Consider the following 21145-nt stretch of genomic DNA (forward strand, 5'->3'; position numbering starts at 1 on the left):
AAGTTGTTTGTGCTGAAACTACCTAATATAAGTGCACAATGATAAATAGCCTGAAACGATTGAACCAAGGATTATACAATTCCAGCCATCAAATTTCAATGGATAAAGAAAATTTTTACAGACGGCAAAGAATTCTTTCCACAACAATTTTCAAAACTAACAAGTAAGATTGGCCATGAAAAAGTGATAGCGGTTGGGCAATACAAGACAATGTCGTTTGCAATCAATAAACTCTTTTTTGCTATTCACTACATGCATCACAACTTTCAGTTATATAAGTTAATATATGAGCACTATAAACAACATTAAAAAAACACAGTAATTGAACTTATATTTTCCAGAGCAGTGTGCAATGAGAATAACCTATCATTTTGCGCTATGGAATGCTTTTTGTGGATCCCTGGCATCAACAATAGAATGATGCGGGAAATCATCGGGAATGTCACTAAAATTCAAACCTCTTGCATTTAGTATTTCGAGAACCTCTTCAAAGACAATAGCATTACCCTCTGGGGTAAGGTGTAAACCATCACTGCAGAGAAAACAGAATAAAAGATGTTAATAACAGGGTACATATTATTGGTCCATGGAAAGACATTAGTTATAGCATGTTTGTGTACCTCAAATAGTTTTGTTCCCATCCTGGGGTTTCTTGCATTCTTGACCATAAGTCAACTACTGGAATGCTAGCCTTGCTTGCAACTTCTAGGCAAGATTTTGCATAGGCTCCTGCAACTTCGTTAGTTCGTTCTGGTATATCAACAGCATTTTGGCCATAAGTAGCTCTGCAAAAGTGAAAGGAAACATTGTTAGGGCATTAACGAATATACAATCATAATATAGCACCAGATATTTACACACGATACCAGAGGTGCGCATATAATCTTTTGTGACTTGTTTCATGAGTCCCTAATCAAATTTTTGTAGACAACTAGCTCTATATAAAAGTCTATAAGCTCTAATTCAAAATTGAGATCAACCTGGGAAGAGATGTTGAATATATGGTCGTCTTAGGGAGTTATTTCCATCATAGCCAATTTTTTGCTCTAAGTTTTGAGAAATCAAACAGAAATACAAAAGTCTAGGATGAGCCAAAACAAGTGACCTTGCATACTGCTTGCGCCTCTTTTCGTCAACAGGGGGAGGAGTGATTAGCACTATCAGCATCGAAATTGAACATTTCTACATCAAGAATAAAAGGGAAAATTAGCATATAATATTGCATTTTTTCCAAACAATAGGATGGTAGTTTTAAGTGATAATAGAGCTAATTTCAAAACAATCTAAGCATTTATTTGGTAATTAAGAAGTTAAAGTGACACTTGAGAATTAATTGAACTGCTTTGTATGCTATAAAATAAGAGATGTACTCTTTAGAGCTTAACATAGATGTTATTTGTAGTCTATTATAACATTCTGTAAATCAAATGGAGATCAGCCAAGAAGACACTTTCACAATTATTTTTCCCAAATCTCGTTGATTTTAGTAAACCATTGCAATCATGGTTACAATCACCTTGGCAGCCCCACAAGAATTAGGATACACAAAAAAATACTAAAATATATTTTTGTTTCAAGTGTATAAAGTTGAAATTAACATATGTAACCCAGAAATGTTTGTAGATATATACCCATGAAAAGATTTACCTATTTAGAGATATTTGTATATAAATGGACGTGCGGGCTTAAGCATGATTGAAGGATAGAAATGTGTATGGTTAAATTATATTGGGTATTTATGTAGAGTTATATGTATACCCAAAAAAGGGTTATATGCTATCTCCATTCCTGAAAAGCCATAAAAAGGGAGTCTCTCCATCATTAGTCCACAATATTAGCAAGTCTTTTATTGCAGGTGTTCAGTATTTTTCTTATCAGTTATCCTGATACTTTCTTCAAAAGAGTGTTCTCTATCAAACCTTTTGGCATAAATTGTTCTGCAGCAGAGCATTCACAATCCTGTCACAGCAAATTTGCTCTTCAAAAGGTTCGAGGGAAATCAACATTAAGAGACAGATTTGAAGAGTCTCCAAGCATTGTCATATCAACAAAAGAGACTTTTAGGTCGATTCTTAAACCCTTGTCATCTTTTCAGAAAATTAGAGAGGTTCAATCATTATCAGCAAGCATTTTCATATACACATAAAGGTTGAATAGACTTAAACACAGCAATAAACACTGTGGTAGATCGAATCATACTATACAAACACACTGAGTCACAATAACTCACAGAATTTTTCTCTGAGAATGTATTCAATGTTAGTGTTGGAGTAAATACGGATTTACAATTTTCTCCTATTTACCATGCTTAAGATTAATTTAGGCAGCCAACATAATATTTTAATAGATAATGAGCTGCATATTATTTAACTAAGTTGCCAGTTCAGGTTTGGGTTCGAAGAACCGGTTCACTAGGACAGCAATATTTTGAAATGAGGTTTGGGTTCTATGTTGATGTGTGTTTTATGACTCACCAAATAGTAGAACAAAATACTGAAATATCTTATCCTCTAAAGAATAAAGTCATGTGTATGCTAAGATTGCTAGAAGATCATACAATGACTTCAAGGTTCCTTTAATGTTAGATCTTGACTGTGGATAAGATCGGTGGTTGATGTGATTTTCTGATAATCACAAGAGGCCATACATATTTGTTTAGATTCATTTCAAGCCATACTAGATGTGGGAGCTATCCTAAGGTTTTGCAATGAAGTGCTTTTTTTTATAGAGTTTACACAAAATATGCAAAAATTCAATAAGATAGGGTTTAGGAATTCTATTCTAATCCTAAGGGTAGTGATAACAACAAATAGTATTCTAGTGGACAAATTTCTCAATTTACCAAATTCCACTTCTCCAAGTTATACTACAACTATGCATGAACTGGTGCAATCTTCAAAGGTTATGCCAAAGATTTTCATATCACTGCATACACCATCATAAAGAACAATGTATACGAAGGATAGAAGTTGAGCATATGCATGAAAGGAGTTCAGGCTAACTTTACACAATGAGTTAGAATCACTAAAATGTCAAAAGTATGAACCAAAAGAACTCATCAATACACCTTCATATTCTTCATTGTAATCACCACACAGTGACTATGCTAAACTTAATCTAATTGAACAAATTTAGGAGAAAAAGCAAGCACTAAGACACGTCAAGTATTCACCAAACTCCAATAAAAACTTTATTATCTCAGTAACTCATAGCAACAATCTCATAAAAATCCCCCTTTTTACAAATGAGAAATAAGGCCTTTATATAGGTCCTCAATTACAATAGGTGGCCTGGATGATCACAATAACTGATGGCCAAGATCATGCCACATCAGCCCCAATTAGAGTTATGGCAAAGGAAACGAATCTACATTAATGCCACAAGGAATCCACTACTATAGTGGGTAATAAATGTGCACTATGCATGCTTGTTTAAGAAGGAGTGGGGTGTAATAAATGATCCCTAAGCACACCCACTATGCATTTAATGCATCTATCCTTGATTTTTTTTCCTGAAGGATCAAAATCAAACTAACACTATTTCCAACTCCTCTGTACAGATGCTTGGTGTAAATTCTTGCTTTAATTTTAGAACTCCAATTGCTCTTTCTGCTTTTCCCAAGCTTTCATCGCAATCTGGTAGTAAGTCCTTAGTAGTGTGCATTGTATTTGAGAAGATGGAGAAGTTCTCAAAATCATCTCTTCCATATACATTTAGTTGAAATAATTCCTCTAACTTGACTTTTAGATTATTAGTTGTCATTTTTTCTTCCGCCAATCTCTGTGATAACAAGGATGCAACTGCATTTGATATTCCTTACTTGATAATATCAAAAATCTTCTTCCATCGAATGGATTCCCTGGTAAAGCTCGAAAACATTTCCTTAGCTATGATCACTGCACTATACCATCGAAAAAAATCATAGACATCCCCCTTGATGATAACTCGACCATCAATCAATTCTTGCTTTGGGGTCTCCATCAGATTCTAAATATCGACAATCACCTCCTCTTGATAAATATGCTCATCCACCCATGATTCCTCCATGCACTAGATCCTAGAGATTGCAGTAAATGCCCTATTGTGCACTTGCACTAATTCTTCTGCATGTTTGAAGGCTACCTCCTAAATTCCTTCAATCCAAATTTTTGTACCCTAAGCAATATGCTTGATTCTGTCAATATCACCTACCACTTCACTAGAAACACCTATTGGAGGGACAAATGATGGACCTTCCTCTCTTACTGGATGAGGCAAGTAATTGATGTACTGACATAAGGCCCAAATTTCTCTTTTCTACTTTTCATACCCTTCTTCTACTTTCTTCAGCCTATCCTTCAAAGCCTATGTGGAGTCATCAAATTCTTCCAATATTTGCTCTAAGAAAGCTTGACTGAGATTTACTTCCATAACATGATATATATCTAGAGCAATCTAATTTTTTCCTTTGTCAACTATGGGAGTCACAATCTGCAAGATTCAAGATCCTGATTCTCCTCTGATGAATTTAGTATATCTTCTTGCTTTCTCTTGTTCTTCTGATCAGTTTGATCGGTCCAAAATTTCCTGTAATTCAATTGCTAGATCCACCTCCCTTTGTTGATGCAATTGAATTCGTCACCTTAACCATTCTAGAATGGGTATACTTTGGTCCCCTAAAATTACCAATTGTTCTTTCCTTTGGACTGCTTGAATGTCAATCTCCTCTTCACCTCTTGGACTATCCATTGTAACCTTAGGAACTATAGCTTCGACACTTGGAAGATGTATTGCTACTCCTGGACTTTGTTTCTCTAGTGGACCATCTCCATCATTAAACATTTCTCACTCCAAGATCATAGCGAGACTTTCCTTTCTAGCAATATCTTGATCTCTCCCTCTTTCTTGCATGGACTTTTCATAGGCATTTATACTCAGCCAATCATGAATTGGCCTATATAAATTCTCTTCTTGCTCAAATCTCCTTATACTTGTCCCTACATCCTTCCTTTCAAATGTTTCTATCTTGTGGACACTTGGAGTTTGACTCGGAGAAGAGGGAGCATCTTCATGTTTTTACTTCTTATTTTGAGGATCTTGGGTGACTTCCTCGATCCTAGCACACTTTTCCCGAGGTACCTCTTTCACTTTTTTGGTTCCTACATCTTCAGATGGAGTTCGTCTTTCCTCAATAGTCCCTTCAGATATTTGTCCTAATCTTTCATCCCTAAGTGGTCTATGACCAAGCAACTTATATGTGAATCCATTAGCTGGTGCAACTTAATTTTCAAGCTTGCGCTTGATCCACCACTTTGTAAAATCTAAGACTAGTTTTAAAAGAGCTTTGAGATCTATAATTTATTTCTTCTTCCAATCATATGGTTGACCTATCATTTCTAGATTGAATCCCTTTCGCATCGAGTTTGGATCCTCCTCCATTTGATCAGAAACCTTGAATATGTTGCATGTTCTAATAATGTTCAATGGTAGTCTTGAATACAACCTTTTTCTAATCTTTTTCTCATTTGCTGCATTTTCCCAAAACTCTTCAAGGTGAACCTTGTGTTGGTACTTTGATCCTCCTACTGATGAAATCTTTTTGTAAGGATCAAAATCATTCCTTTCTGGATAAAGCGAAAGGTGGAAGAAGTGGAGCTCATATGATGATCTCTCCACAGCTTTTAAACATGGGTGTACCTCAATTTTCCCTTCTCTTATGGAAATTGGAAACTGTAATCCCAACTTCTTCGTTCCTTTCTAATTCTTGTCCTAGGCTATAAGTTGTCGAGTAAGCTCTAACAAGACCATCTTGTCTGTCGAGTACTTGAGAAGTTTGTATGGCTCCGTGGAGAATCCTTGAACTTGGATGTATGAAAAGGTGGGAAACTGAATGAACTAAGTGCCATATTCCTCAACCAACTTCATCGCACCTATTGACATTCTTATATGTGGCCTCTTTTGTAGTATTCTTACTATGCGCATGGAAAATATATCATTAATCCTCATGTAATCATCCTTTGAATACAAATGCAACTATGGGTAACATTCATGGACTTTGAGGTGTTCAATTCTGATTCCAATTAGTCCTTTGCATTATAGTCCATCATAATTTTTCCTCCTTGCTAGCATGTAGATAACATAGAAACTCATGTAAAATTTCCTCGTATGCTCTAGATTCATCAACTGTTCATTTAGATTATCACTTATGAGCCCAACCCAATCTATTATGCCACCTTCCTCCATCACCTGCTCAACAAAAATACCACATCCAAGATTCAAACCTAAAAGAATAAGGCATGCCAAATATGCAACTCAACACCATGAACATGTCACTATATTCCTTCTGCAAGTCAAGCCATACTATTACCTTAGGAATCTTGGAATGATGTGATCTATTCATTTTCAACCATCTTTTGTTGTTTATTTCTTCATAGAAATTTATTCTAGATGTGTAGATTCTCAATGCTTGCTCCTATGTCTTTGTGACCATCCTTGGGTGAGAAGGAATTCCAAACACTTCAGAAATGGATACTGGAGAAAAATTTGCTAGAACATTTCATTCAAAATCCCTGATGGTTCTATCTCTAAGACTATAGTGTTTGCTACATTCCGCAATTAACTCTAAATGCTAAAAAGAAGGAGGGAAACTTCCTGCAGCAAAAATTCCACTTCTCACAATTCTTGTGGCTAGGTGTGTCGGGTGATAGTCATTATATCTGAGCATTTTCTGGTTAAAATCTTTCAAATCAAGGCTGCCAAGACTTGTATCTCTGATTTCTATCCACTTCGATACAATTTTGGATTCAGGATTGAATCCTCTCCTTTCATTCTTTATCAGTTGTCCTCATGTTTCTCCTATTCTCCTGGGCTCTGTCATTATCCTTTTCTGCAAAATAGAAAATGTACACACATAAGACTATGCAAGGAAAGTATTAAAAACAATAGATACAACTAGTCCATAAGACAAAGATTTTGGATTTTTGCCAAAATTTCCATACTCCTTTCAAGATTCACTTTTGAATACTTTTGCAAGAGATATACAATTTTCACAACTCACTGCTAAACAAAAATTCCTTTCTGATAGGATTGAAAATCCTCTGTCATGAATTCCCAGAAAACTCCTCAACAATTTCAGAAATTTTCCCAAAAATCTGCTTCCTTGAACTCCTTGAATCTCCTATTCTTGACTTGTTCTTGAAATTTTTGTGTGAGCCTAAATGAATGAGAGGGTTTATTATATAAATCATCTTTCAAAAAAGATGCCTTTAAAGTTGTAGACTAAAATTAGGTAGTTGCTTTACTTAGCCATCAAGGTTTCCATCTTTTGTGCCACTTGTCGCTTTTTTGGTATTTGTTTCAAAAGGTTGCTATTTTTTATCCTCTTAACTTCATGATGAAGCTAATTATTTCTTATCCCATTTTGAGTTTTTACTTTTATTTATTAAATATCAATTAAAAAATCAATATTTAATAATTTTCCATATTTAAATGAAAAAAATCAAATTTATTTGCAACTTTTCTCCATTTTTTTTTTCCGATTATTATTCAAGGAAAATTAAATTAAATATTAGTTTTACTAATATTTAATTTTTAATGTAAATCCAAAAAAAAATTTGAAGGAAATTTTTTTTTTCGCTCTTCTTTGAATTTGGTCATCAAGCTTTGTTTCTCCTATTATATTAGGCTCCTGATTAGTTTGTCCACCAAATCCTAACTTTGATGAAATGTCATCCTTAGCAGAATGGATTTTACTTACATAACTTTGGCTATCTTTTCCTTCTCCTATCTGCTGCTTTTGGGTTCCTCCATCCCCATTTTCCTTATTTTCACCTTCTATGATAGTGTCCTTAGTTTTATCACTACTATTGGTTTGATCAAATGAAAAGACCTTTTTGAACTTAGCAACAAACATAGAGGTCTTGTTCACATTACTGGGGCCTGTTTCAAAGGGACTATTTTTAATATCTCTAGTATTTGTAGGAGATTTAATATCAGATCCCATTTCTTTCATTTAGCAAATTTCATTATCGTTATCTTGAACATGCCTTGGAGAACTTTGAGATTTCTCATCTAGTTTTTTAGCCACCTTTGTGCTTGTAAAAAGCACAATATCCTTGCAATTTTTCTTTTGGCAAAGAAGCCTGCATGAGGGAAGTTGTACACAATTCTATCGAACAACATCTCTCTTAATATCTCATGCTTTTTTCATTGTTTTTGCGTCAACATTATGCAATGTCATTGCTCTGTGCTTCTCCAAACTTTGAAGGTTGTTTTAGCTAGAATTATATGAACTTATGACCTATTGTCGGGTGTCTTGGTGTTTCACAAATTTGATGTTTAGTTTTTCATTGCATACACCCTAGGACACCCATTTAAGATTTTGTTGCATTTTATCAACAGCTTTTGAGTGAAGATGGAAATCCTTAGGAGGCATCATATGCTAAGAGTAGTGAAGTTTTGGCTATTAGTCCACCGACCTATGTATCAACAATTATGGAGATTGTTATGTTTCCCTTGCAACTTTTTCGAGATTTCTACAAGGAAAGAGATATTTCCAATTTCCTCTAGGCACGGCACCAAGATCCTTTCAACTTCTAACCACACTCCATGTTTGAATTATGAATATAATGGAAAGTGAGCTTTTTACAGAGTGAAGGATTTTATCCTTCCTCAAATGTTCCTTAGCAAACCAATTTTGCGCTTCGTGATTTGCAGGGTCGGGTTTTCTCCAGAATGGAGGATTTTTTCCTTCATGAAATATTTCCATGACTCCTACTGACTTGCACTCCATGCTTTATGGAAAATGGGATTTTTATGGAATGAAGGATTTTATCCTCCACAATATCCTTCACTACCTTAAAAATATGCTCCATGATTTGTGGGGTCAGGATTTTTCTAAACTGGTAGATTTTGTCCTTTTCCAACATTCCATGACTATCTTAAAATCTCATTGCAAAAAGATTTAAACGCGTAGTTTTAAAACCATCCAAGATTTTATCTTGTTTGACCATTCCTAGTGGGCAGCTAACTTGTGCTCCGCAGAAAAAGGAAATAGCTGACAAATTGAAATAGAATGGGATCCCAAGCTTGGGCATGTTGTGACTAGTGGTCACAACATCTAGTGACTCCATAGGTGAAATGTTACAAACATTTCAAGGATAAAACTTAATATGAACTTAGAATCTATGGTTTCTCAATCTTATGTCATCAATAAGAGAGAAAACAAGTTCAAAAGGGGAGAATAATCATATATTGGATCAAAACACATTTACTCTGTGACAACCTAAGTGTGTGCAAATGTATTAATTCTAGCTTGACAAGACCATTAAAAAATTCCTAGGATTGATCATGACAAGTTATTGGTTCCTCTTGACTTCAAAAGCATCCTAGAAATTTCCTTACTACTAGTTAGGCATCCATAGCCTCGACGGAGTTGTCGCTATAAAACCAACGGAGAATGCTCCACTTCCAGCAAATTATTCTTTAGAACACCTATGGAGATTTCTGCATACCCCCAAAGCCAATATTATTATTTCATCTTTCATTTTTTCTTTTTTATTCCTTTTGAATTGGTATTTCATTTCATTCTTTTCTCTCATCTTGTAACCAATGAAGCTTACCATGGGTTTAGGAGTTACAGTGGTGCTGAAGCAAGATTTTAAAAGTTTCACAAGTTATGATCTTTCCCAAATACACATAAATAGACTTAGAGAAATAGTTAAGAGTGTGAAATATGTGGCAACCTCAGAGTTTATGTGTCAAGACACAATGTATGATTAACTTCCAAGTCAAGTATGTTTTCTAACCCACTGAAAATATATTAAGGATGGCCAAGATTCTAATGCTCTTCATAACAATTATCCAAGAAATGAAATAAACAAAACTTAGTGAAATCTTTGGATGAAGTAACCACATCACTACACCACTCTACTTGTAAAAAGAGATTCTCATAGCTACAAGCCACCAAGAAAAAAGCCAAAACCAAACCACCTGAGGAAGACAACTCAGGAAAAAAGAAAACACAACTAACAAGGGAAAGAAACATAAACTACGCAAAGCCAAAACTCTTGACTAGGAGAGGGGAGACAAACCAAAACCCCCACCTAACTAAAAGAAAAGAAAAGAGAAAAATACACACCACAAAGGAAAACCCTAAACTAACTATGTACAATTTAGGCTTCACAAAGAAAACCTAAGGGTAGAAATAGTGCTTAAGGAATTGCCCATTAATGGGCAATTGGACTTCCTTTCCTATTAGAGTCTTAAGCTTGAATACATTATCTCCCAAAATTTTAGAAATTTGATAAGGACCTTTCCACAAATTATCAAAATTTTCATGTCTACCTTTCTTTTCATGTGCCTTATCCCAGAAAAGTACTAGATCTAAAATTTGAAATTCTTTGACCTTTTCCATTTTGTCAAACCATCTCTTAACAACTCCTTGATGTTTAGCAAACTTTTCCAATGCTTTGTCTCTCTTTTCTTCCAAGTGCAATAATTGAGTCAAACTTGTTTGCACTATATCTTCTCCTTCTGTAAAATCTTGCATGAATCATAGTGTTGGAATCCTCAATTGGATAGGGAAAATTGGATCTTGTCCATAGACCAAATGATATGGAGATGTCCCCAAAGAACTCTTTATTCTAATCCTATCTGCCCAAAGTGTGAATCTCGGTTGTGTATGCCAATCTTTAGGATTATTGTCTAATAACTTCTTCATTGCACTCAATATATTTTTGTTTGTTGATTCTGCCAATCTATTCCCTTGTGGATACTGGTTTGATGAAAAGTTTTGTGTGATTCCATAGTCAAATGCCCAGTTTGAAAACTTCAAGGATCTAAATGCTGGCCCATTATCACATACAAATGCATGGAGACATCTAAACTTGGTAATGATATTTTCTTCAAGAAATTTGATAACAATCTCTGTTGTGCAATTTTTTAGTGATTGAGCCTCAGTCCATCTGGTGCAATACTCTATAGTAGTCAGGATATACTGGTGGTGTCCTGATGATGGTAGATTGATGGGACCAATGAAATCCAATCCCCACTTTGTGAATGGTTTTACTCAAATAATAGGTTGTAATGGCATAGCAGGATTTCTTTCACGTTTCATAGCTATCTGACATGTGTGACAAGTCTTCATGTGTTCATAAGTGTCTTTAAACAAGGTTTCCCAATAATACCCTGCTCTTGATATTTGATGAGCCATAGGCAAACCACTTGCATGACTGGTTCCATATTTACTATGAAAATGCTTGATGATGTGTCTAGCCTCTTCCTTTCCAACACATCTCAAATAAACCCCATCATGATTCTTTCTATATAGCACAGATCCTTGAAGGATGAAATTTCGACTCTTCATTCTTAGTGAATGCTTTTGAACAGAATTCAAGTGTGATGGAGACTTATGGTTTAGAAAATAATGAACAATATCGTCATACCATTCATCCGAGGATACTTCTTCTAGCACATATACTTGTTGTACTAACTTGGGACCAGTTGTAGATAGGATTTGAGCTAGAGCTTGTCCTCGTACCAAATTCATTGGTTGTATCTCCATGTCATATTCTTGAATAATTGCCATCCACTTTCCTCTTCTTTCTCCCAATTCAATTTGCATTAGCAAAGACTTTACTGCTGCATCATGTAACGCCCCACCAAGGGATCCAAAGAATTAACCTAAAACTTCGCTAAGATTGGTAGCATTTTTTTTTTCTTAAAAAAAATAAATACATGAAAGTAATATCATTTACAACTGATACATGAATAATAGAAGCAATAGCAATGTCCATCTAGAAGTAAACATAATAGATTACATTCTTTAAGGATCCCTTAACATTGAATTACATCTAAATCAACTAACATTATCGAATCCATCTAATACATCAACCACATGAAATAATAATGATAAGTCCAATGTTTACACATTACATTTCTAATGCTCAATCATCCACTGTACATGTCATAGGGTATGAAAAGATTAAAAAAATATACATATGTGGAATAAGGTACATCATCCTATTCTAATCCATGATACCACAAAGTAAAGATAAACACATGTCATACATGATACATAATCATAAAAGATATAGGCATCCATCATAAAAGATCAAACATAATAAACTAAGTGCACAGTTCCTCCCAATCATAAATAGCATCATTAGACCATCATGGATCCTAGCCATACCTCTATGCATAGCATCCCAAACTACCAAAGAGATCATCGGTATTAACATAGTAGGAATGTCACATCTATACATACTACATCATATATAGAAAGTAATAAAACATGCAAATATAAGCATAAGATATCATCATCTAACATATGCTAATCATGAATGAAAGGATACATGTCCACCATCATAAAGGATGCATCAGCCATGATGTCTCAAACGGATCTCAAATGATAAGAGTGGAGAAACACTACCACTCGACTGCGTGGAACCTAAGTGGTCCACTCCCACCGTCCTGAGGAGATAATCTCAAGTCCCAAAGAGGCTATCAAAATTACATAACATAAAAATACTCTCTAAGTCCAAGGATCCTAAAAGTACACTAACTCAAAAGTTCCAATCGCAAAATCGACATCTAATCCCAGAGACACACAATGACTTGTAGGAAACCTACTATGCAAGCGAGAAAGTGTCATTGCATATATCATGTAGAAGTTACCTTGGTAGTTAGCTAGGACTCCACGGGTCCCTACTAATCCTTATGTAGCCACTAGTATCCTCTCATACTGACAGCACATACTATGGAATCCAAGGTCACAACCAAGCATTCTCTCTACTCCCATCCTAGTTTGCACAAGCACTCGAGGCATGGGCAAGAACAAAACAATTATCATTTTAGGTTCATTAAGTTAGTATTAGGTGAGAATGTTTTCACTTATTAAAACATCTTACAATGAGTTACCCCGGTAGCCTCTTAGGGCTCCGGCCCTCATTCCAAGCCACTTCTCAACACTACAAGCAGATTACCTACCCTAAGCTCATGGAATCATAAATCACCTCAGTCTTATACAAGCGACTGGAAAGAAATATCAAAAGAACATCAAATATCCATAATAAAAGCATCAAATCTCCATGAGCAACTAAAAAGCATCCATAGAAAATCATGACCACAATAGCTCTCTATTGACAACTAAAGTATCATTGATAATCAAAAGTATCCATTGGTTCTTAATAACCAAAATATATCTCAAAATCATACTGATCGAAGACTCCAAAATGGTTAAGTCAAAACATGTCACAACATGACATCATAAATCAACATTTCAGTCCCATCATGGCGACTGGAAAGTAAACCAAGGATAACTGATCAATGGCTAAAAAATGGTTAAGTCAAATGTCTCATATATAAGAATCTCAGCTTTACACAAGAAGACTGGAAAGCAATAACAATCAGTAAGTACAAACATTTAATAGAGCATTCCATCACATAACCATAGCATTTTGTACACCATAATTTTCACTTTTGACTTCCTTTTCCCCTTTAGTTTCCTTCATCATTTGCATCATGTCCTTGCAAAGAGCTTGTATTGTTTTTTATTCCCCATCGCTTTCTTCCTCGCTACTTGCATCACTATTCCTCTTCTTACTTATTGATGTTTTATTCACTTTCAATATCCATAGCCTTGTCACAGGCCTTTTTATAGGTAGATGGAGGAACCACCTTCATTTTCTTCCCGATGCTATGAAACACCTTTTCTTTAGTTCATCCATTTGTTTGTTCTCTAGTTTCCTTATTAGTTCCTTTAATCTCCTATGGTATACCCACATGCTTTCATTCATTCCTTGGCGAGTGTTGTATATTTTGGCCACCACCTCATCATCATCCTTTTACAATTTGAATTTTGCCTCAATGGATTTTTTTTAGAGCGTCCCATGTGGCTTTTCCTGTATCTAGAAAATCTGTGTACCAGTCAATTGCCACCCGCCATAGGGTGGCAGGGAAGGCTTTCAACCAATAGTTTTTGTCATCTTGCCCCCTACCTCGCAAATGGTGATGCATGTCTTATAATGCGTTATGGGATCTTTCGATCCCTCCCCTTGAAACTTAGGAAGTTTTTGTTTATCTGGCATGTTCAGCATTTTTCTTTTGTTACTTTCTTGTAGAGGTTCCCCCTCTTGGTCTCCCAGTGTTCATTGTTCTCATTCCTCTCCTCCTCCTCCTGGTGTTTGTAGAATTTTCACATTCCTATGCTCATTCCTTCCTCTTCTTGGGTGGAAATAGAATTCCCACCTTCCTAGGGTTTCTAGTTTGGTATAACCTATGATGGGTGCTTCTAAAATAGCTAATCTTTCAATTCCTCTTACTATACTCTCAAACAATTCCACTACTTCACCATCAATGTTTTGCTCCTCATCCTCGTCAAGAGTATGTTTTGGTTCTCATACTTGTTTGGCCTGGTCGTGTAGTCTACGCCTCCTCTCTTCTTGTTGGTGTGCTAACAATGCCTTCCATACATCTTCCTCAGTGATTTCCAATGAAATTTCCTTCCTGCATCTCCTATTCTTATTGGGAAGGAAGGGCATTAAAGGTAAAGGTGATAGTTTCCTCTGTTGCTCCTAGATGTCTCCACTAAGGGTTAGTTCTATGATCACCGGTATCTTTGGGCTCATCCTCTCTCTAAGTCCTTTGATAAAACCATTGCAATGTTTATTTTTGTCTTTGTTCTCTCAAGTCTGCCTCTCTTTGTTCTTCCACTGCTACCAACCTCCATGTGAGCAATCATGGAAAGCTTCCTAGAAGATCATACACATCCTCATTCACCATGATCTTGGCACATACCGTAACAATGGGGAGAGCCCTCTGCTCTACCTCCTGCTATACATACTCATCAACTGCTACTTCCCATGGTTGGACAAGGTCCTGTGTCAATTGATCCTCTCTTTTCATTTCCTCTTACTCAATGTCACTTTTTGTAATCATTGTCTATTGGTTAAAGGTTCAACCCATTATACATCCATCCTTTTTTAATTTATCATACCCAAGGTTCTACTTAGACAACAGTGTCAGAAATGTTTATGCCAATATGGTAGAATAATACCAGCAACATATGCAATGTATAAAGCTCCTAATGCTATTATGACATTTATCTAAGTAATTCAAACAATTCACAAAATGGTATAATATATCTTTATTGATTGTACCAAGTCAAGTTACATACCTGTACCAAAGATAGTTCTCTAGAATTACTATACAATCCTGTTCCATGGTGTACTACATATAGTGTCAAAAGTTGGTTAAAATACTGACACAACTCTTGGTATAACTTCCTAACTATTACTTTAATTATTCATAATGAAAATTTACCTACTACAAGAATATATCTGATATCTATAGCAAAAAACACTTATGAATGAACACACTTAGTGCAATAACAAATTCATTACAGAATGAATGCAAGTTGTTGCAATCACAATTTCCTTTATAATCTGTAGACTAATAGAATAATTAAAGTGCAATCATAATTTCCTTTAAAATATTAAGGCATGTAAATCAATAAACAGTAACCACAATAATTTGTTTTCTTCTATAGAAAATAGACGCTGCTTCAAAAATATTATATCAATCACCACAAGCGAATCACCCATGAATAATAAATCAAGAACAATGAATAACTCCAAAACATAAAGATGGGAAAGGATGATGATCAAATGAAATAGTCATTATAGACTCTTTAGCTTCCACGATCATGTACATTCATTATCATAATATTTGACAGTAAGTGGAAAATAGATGTCCAGTTGCACTGTTGTCATGTGAGACAAGTTGGGTACACATGCTGACTAGGTTAATAATATGCTAGCTACCACAAAGGGCAAACAATTATGCAAGAAAAATATTGATAAAGTCATCAATGATGAGAAGAGAAGTATCAAACATGGACTGCCATGATACATAATACTAGAGTCAAAAGGTCCATGAAGTCTTCTTTATAAAATAACAACTCAGCTTATAATATTGAACTAAACTAGCACAGAGAACTAGGGTCAAACAACAAGACATAGGATTGCAGAACTGAGGTAAAAATGATATATCTCATAGCTACATCAAAACTTCAACACTCCCTCTTAGAAAGAGAGATCTTTAGAGCATCTTCTTATGACAAGGTTGAAATCAATAAATAATGTTAATACATAAAGCATAATCATGAACTATTTGTTTTCTCATCATAACAATAAACTAATTTTTATTTCATAAAAATCATCATAGTTACTTCTAGAGGGTGAGAAACAATGGAAAGACAATCACACACATGAATTCCACCATACCTACACACAAAGGGTGAATTCACCATGCCTACACATAGAGGGTACAAAAAAATGAGGGCTTGCACCTCAATCTTCTCCCAGAGAAGACTACACTTCCACGGTAACTACTTGTAGAGGGTGGATCCACCATGCTTACCCGTAGCGGGTAGGATGAAATCTTCAACCTCAATCTTCTCCCAAAGAAGGCTATACTTCCATCATGCCTACATGTAGAGGGTGGAACAATGAATCTCACCTTGGAATCTCTTGCAAAGAAAACATTATGAGATGAATCACTAGCATTGAGAGTCTTTCTCGGCAAGAGCATCATTCTCCACAATGCCAAGTTTATCCCGAAAGTAGCAGAACATCACCCTAGGAAGAGGTTTGGTGAGAATGTCCATAATTTGTTCTTCAGTAGGAATGTATTTAAGCATAATGACCTTTATTTGGACCATATCCCTTAGAAAATGGTATTTGACTTCAACATGTTTAGATTTGTCATGAAAAAAAAGGTTGACTAAAAGTTTTATACAACTCTGATTATCACACATAATCATAGTAGGATCAACAAGTTGACCAAATAAACCAGTAAGTAATTTGCAAAGCTACACAACTTTCTCTGCATCCATACACACAACAACATACTCCTGTTGCACCAAGAAATCATAGTTGAACCCAACCTAAAAAAACATCCTGAAGTACTCTTTTTGGAAGGTACACACCCTGGCCAATCTGTATAAAAAAAGCCTATTAAAGATAGTTCAACATTAGATGAGAATTTCAATTTACTGCCCATTGTGCCCCTAATATATCTCAATATATGTTAGGCTACAAGAAGATGATTTTTTCTTGGTGCACACATAAATTGACTCAATCTATTTATTGCATAACAAATATCAAGCCTTGTGTTAACTACATACATTAATGAACCAATTAATCAACCAAATCTAAAACAATTGCATCCTCATGTATTTTTTTCAGATTTTCTTCCATAAAGTAACCATAGGAGTGACCATGGATTTACAATACATCATCCCAAATATTTTTAGTATGTCTATAGCATATTTATGTTGACTTAGAAGTTAGAATGATACCATTTGGGTTTTGTCAAATCTCAAGCCCTAGAAAGTAATAGAATAGTTCAAGATCTTTCATTTCAAATTCTCAAGAAAGTTCACTCTTACATTTAACAATTAGATCATCATCACCAATTAAAAATAAATCAACATAGAGTACAAGAATCAACACTTTGTTACCATCTATTTGAAAATACAAATTTGTGTCAGCATCATTCTTTTCAAGCTCAATTTAAGAAAATAGTTATCAATTCTTTCAAACCAAGCTCCAAGGGCTTGCTTGAGACCATACAAAGTTCTTTGTAGCTTGCATACATGTGATTCTTTATCATGAATTACAAATCCTTCAGGATGTTAAATGAAAACTTCCTCTTCAATGACTATTTAAAAGGCTATTTAACATTATAATAGAAGAATAGCGAGCTACAGGTGTAAATGTTTCCTCATAATCTATACCTTCTTTTTGAGAAAAACATCTAGCAACAAATCTAGCCTTATGTTTCTCTATATTACCATCAGCAACAAGTTTGATTTTTAAAAACCATTTAGAGGAAACCATAGATTTACCTTTTGTTCTTGGAAAAACATCCAAAACATTATTCTTAAGAATAGAATTATACTCTTTCATCATTGCATCCTTCCATACTAACTTATTAGAAGCTTCTTCAACACTAGAGGATTTTGAAGCAATTATGTGACTCATTAATGCAACATAACCAGAAAACTTTTGAGGGCTCTTACTTTCTCTAAATGTACCACGAGTTGCTTAGTTTTCAGCTTCTTCCATAATGTTTCTAGCCCATAAGGACCTTTTCTTATTGGCTGGGGTGGCAAAAAGACTTGCTGTAACATCAATGACATGAGGATAAGATGGGCTAGCATGAAACTTTGAATCTATAGTCTCCCTCTAAATGTCTACAGGTGATACTAAATTAGCCACTATAAAATCTTGATAATTTTCAACATTTTCGAAATTAGAGTCTTTGGATAATCCGAAAGCTACAACTTCATCAAATGTGGCATCTTTGCTGATTTCAATTTGTTTTTTTCCTAAAACATCAATTCTATATGCCTTTGGAGAATCACTATAGCCAACAAAAACTCCTTTCTTGAAGGTTCCAATTTTGACCTTTTCTCTTTAGGGCTATGAATATAAACAAGCAACCAAAAATTCTAAAATAAGTAATATTTGGTTTGACACGTAAGAAGGATTTTTCAAGAGTCATGTTATCAAGAATCTATTGTGGACAATGATTCTGAATGTAAACTGTCCTCCTGCAAGCTTCTTCCTATAGAGAAGTAAGAAGACCTTGATCATGAATCATTGTTTTTTCTTCCTTAACAATAGTACCATTCTTTCTTTCAATCCCAGCTTGCACACAAAAATCATGAAAAATTCCAGACACGTGCTCTCCACCACTATCTGATCTTAGAATCTTAGTACTTTTGTTAGATAGGCTTTCAACAAAAGTTTTGAACTCTTTGAAACAAGAAAGCACTTCATTAGATTCCTTATAATTAAGAAGATAGATCCAACACTTACGAGAGAAGTTATCAATAAATGAAATATAATACCAATAATCACTAAGAGATGCAATAGACATAGGACCACATAATCCAAATGACTAAGATGTAGAATTGTTTTAGCTCTAGACTCACTACTATGAAAAATGCTCTTTATATTCTTACCTAGAGCACATCCCTTGCACACTACCTCATGATCCATATTTAGTTTAGGAAGACCAACGATAGCTTTCTCCATAGAGTCTAGAGTTTTGAAATTTAAATGTCCAAACCTCTTGTGCCATAATTCACATGAATCAGATGAGCTAAGAGAAAGAGAATGAAGAGCAAAGGCTAAAAGTTTGTATAGATTGTCATGATGAACTCCAATTTCATGAGCTGATTTAAAATCAAAATTCTTTTTCCATGCCAAAACTTTACCATCAGAATGATATCCTTTATCTTCTAAGGTTGATATCGAAATCAGATTTCTTTTTATACTAAGAATAAATAACACATCACTTAAATGAAGAGGAATACCAGAATCCAGTTTAAAAGAAGTAGAACCAGCACCTTAAACTAACTAGCATCATCATCAATGATGATTTACAAGTGAGAATGGTTTTCCTTCAAAACAAAGAGATGTTCTTTGAATCTAGTGATGTGATGACATGCTCCACTATCCATTAAACATGTATCCTTGTTTGTAGAAATTTTGTTGGAATGTGCAAAAATAAAAATAAAACCTTCATAATTGATGCAAGACTCCTTTTGGGGAGAAGAATTTTCCACATTTGCTACATAGGCACCATGAGAAGGTTTTGGTTTCACATTACAATATCTTGCAAAGTGACCAAACTTATCACACCTAAAACACTAAATTCGAGAGAAATCTCTTTTTCTTCTTCTTGATATTAGAGGCTGATTCAAAACTCTTATCTTTGAATCTCTTGAGGCTTTATTTCATTCCCTTGTCTTTTGAAATTTGAGCTACAAGAACATGGTCATCTTTACATAGATTTTCTGACTATTGTCTCTTGCTTCCAACCTACATTCTTCTTGAATACAATTAGCCCTTAATCTATCAAACTTTGGAAGTTCATCTCTTCCACTAATGCCTTGAATGAATGACTCCCAAGAATCATGAAGACCATTCATTGCCAACATAACAAGATCTTTGTCACCAAAAGTTTCACCAATAGGAGAAAGTTGATCTTTCAGTTCTGAAATTTTCATACAATAGGAGACCACAAATTCTCCTTCAGAGTGTTGAACATTTCTCTAGCAGATTCCAACTTTGAAATTACTGGTATTAAATGATCTTTGACAGAGTTCATCAGGATCTTTTTGGTAATGATTTTATTCTTCTTCCACTGAGCTTTACCAGCATCATCACATGGTTCTGCGAAATCCGATTTTATGTATTCTATAAGATCATTTTCTTTCAGAGCAATCAAGACTCTAGGCTTCCAAGAAGAAAATTTAGAAGATCCCTCTAATCTGTCCTCAACTTTCAAACCATTCACCATCTTTACACACTGATAGGGGAGAGAATAAAACAATCAAGAAGAGTTAAGGAGCATTTGGTTCAAGATCGAAATGCATTAGACTTGCTCTAATACTATGTTAGATTTTTAACCGGAAGAAAATGTTGAAATTTTAAGACAATTAAAATATACAACACAATCAAGCATCCTAGGAAAAACCCTCCTCAGAGAGGGAAACAACCCAACCCACCAAACTTTGATCCTTTATTAAAGTTCTCAAAAATTGAATCATATACATAGCCATAGCTTTGAAAAAAAATACTCTAATGTGCTTACAGCAAGAGAATATCTCTGACATATATAGCAAAAAAAGACTTATGAATGAATGCAGTTACTGCAATAAAAAATTCATTAGTGTCATGGGCTATAAAGAGTACACTAATGTAGTCAATAGTGGCATGTTGTGATGGTTAAGCTGTTATGTTGTTATCCTTGCCATTAAGGTTCAAATCTCATGGGGATGAGGTCCCCCGTTTGTGGCCTCACTGGTTCATAGCTCTAGGTCAAAGTGTTTGCCTCTCTTTAAAAAAAAAGAGCACACTAATGTATTAATATACAAGTTGATCAAAAGTACCATCATTAGAAAATAGATAATCTATATAGTTAATTAAGAATGAACTATTAAAACACTAATATATAAGACACATTATTTATAATACTAATAATCAATAATCAATTACTAAGAAGTATATATTTAATATCAATATTAATATCTATCAATATACATTTAATTAGTCAAGATAAATGAAAAGGAGTAAGTTTGGTCATGTCTAAG

General features: G+C 34.7%; 1 pseudogene; it reads right to left on the minus strand.

Annotated features, from left to right (window-relative positions):
• Positions 1-366: 366 nt before the first annotated feature.
• The window catches only part of LOC149561270 (GDSL esterase/lipase At5g62930-like), a 77303-nt pseudogene continuing 56524 nt past the window's right edge, over positions 367-21145 (minus strand).

The sequence above is a fragment of the Cupressus sempervirens genome, chromosome 4, assembly GCF_028749045.1.
Source record: "Cupressus sempervirens isolate cs-2001-9-10 chromosome 4, ASM2874904v1, whole genome shotgun sequence".
Taxonomy (NCBI): domain Eukaryota; kingdom Viridiplantae; phylum Streptophyta; class Pinopsida; order Cupressales; family Cupressaceae; genus Cupressus; species Cupressus sempervirens.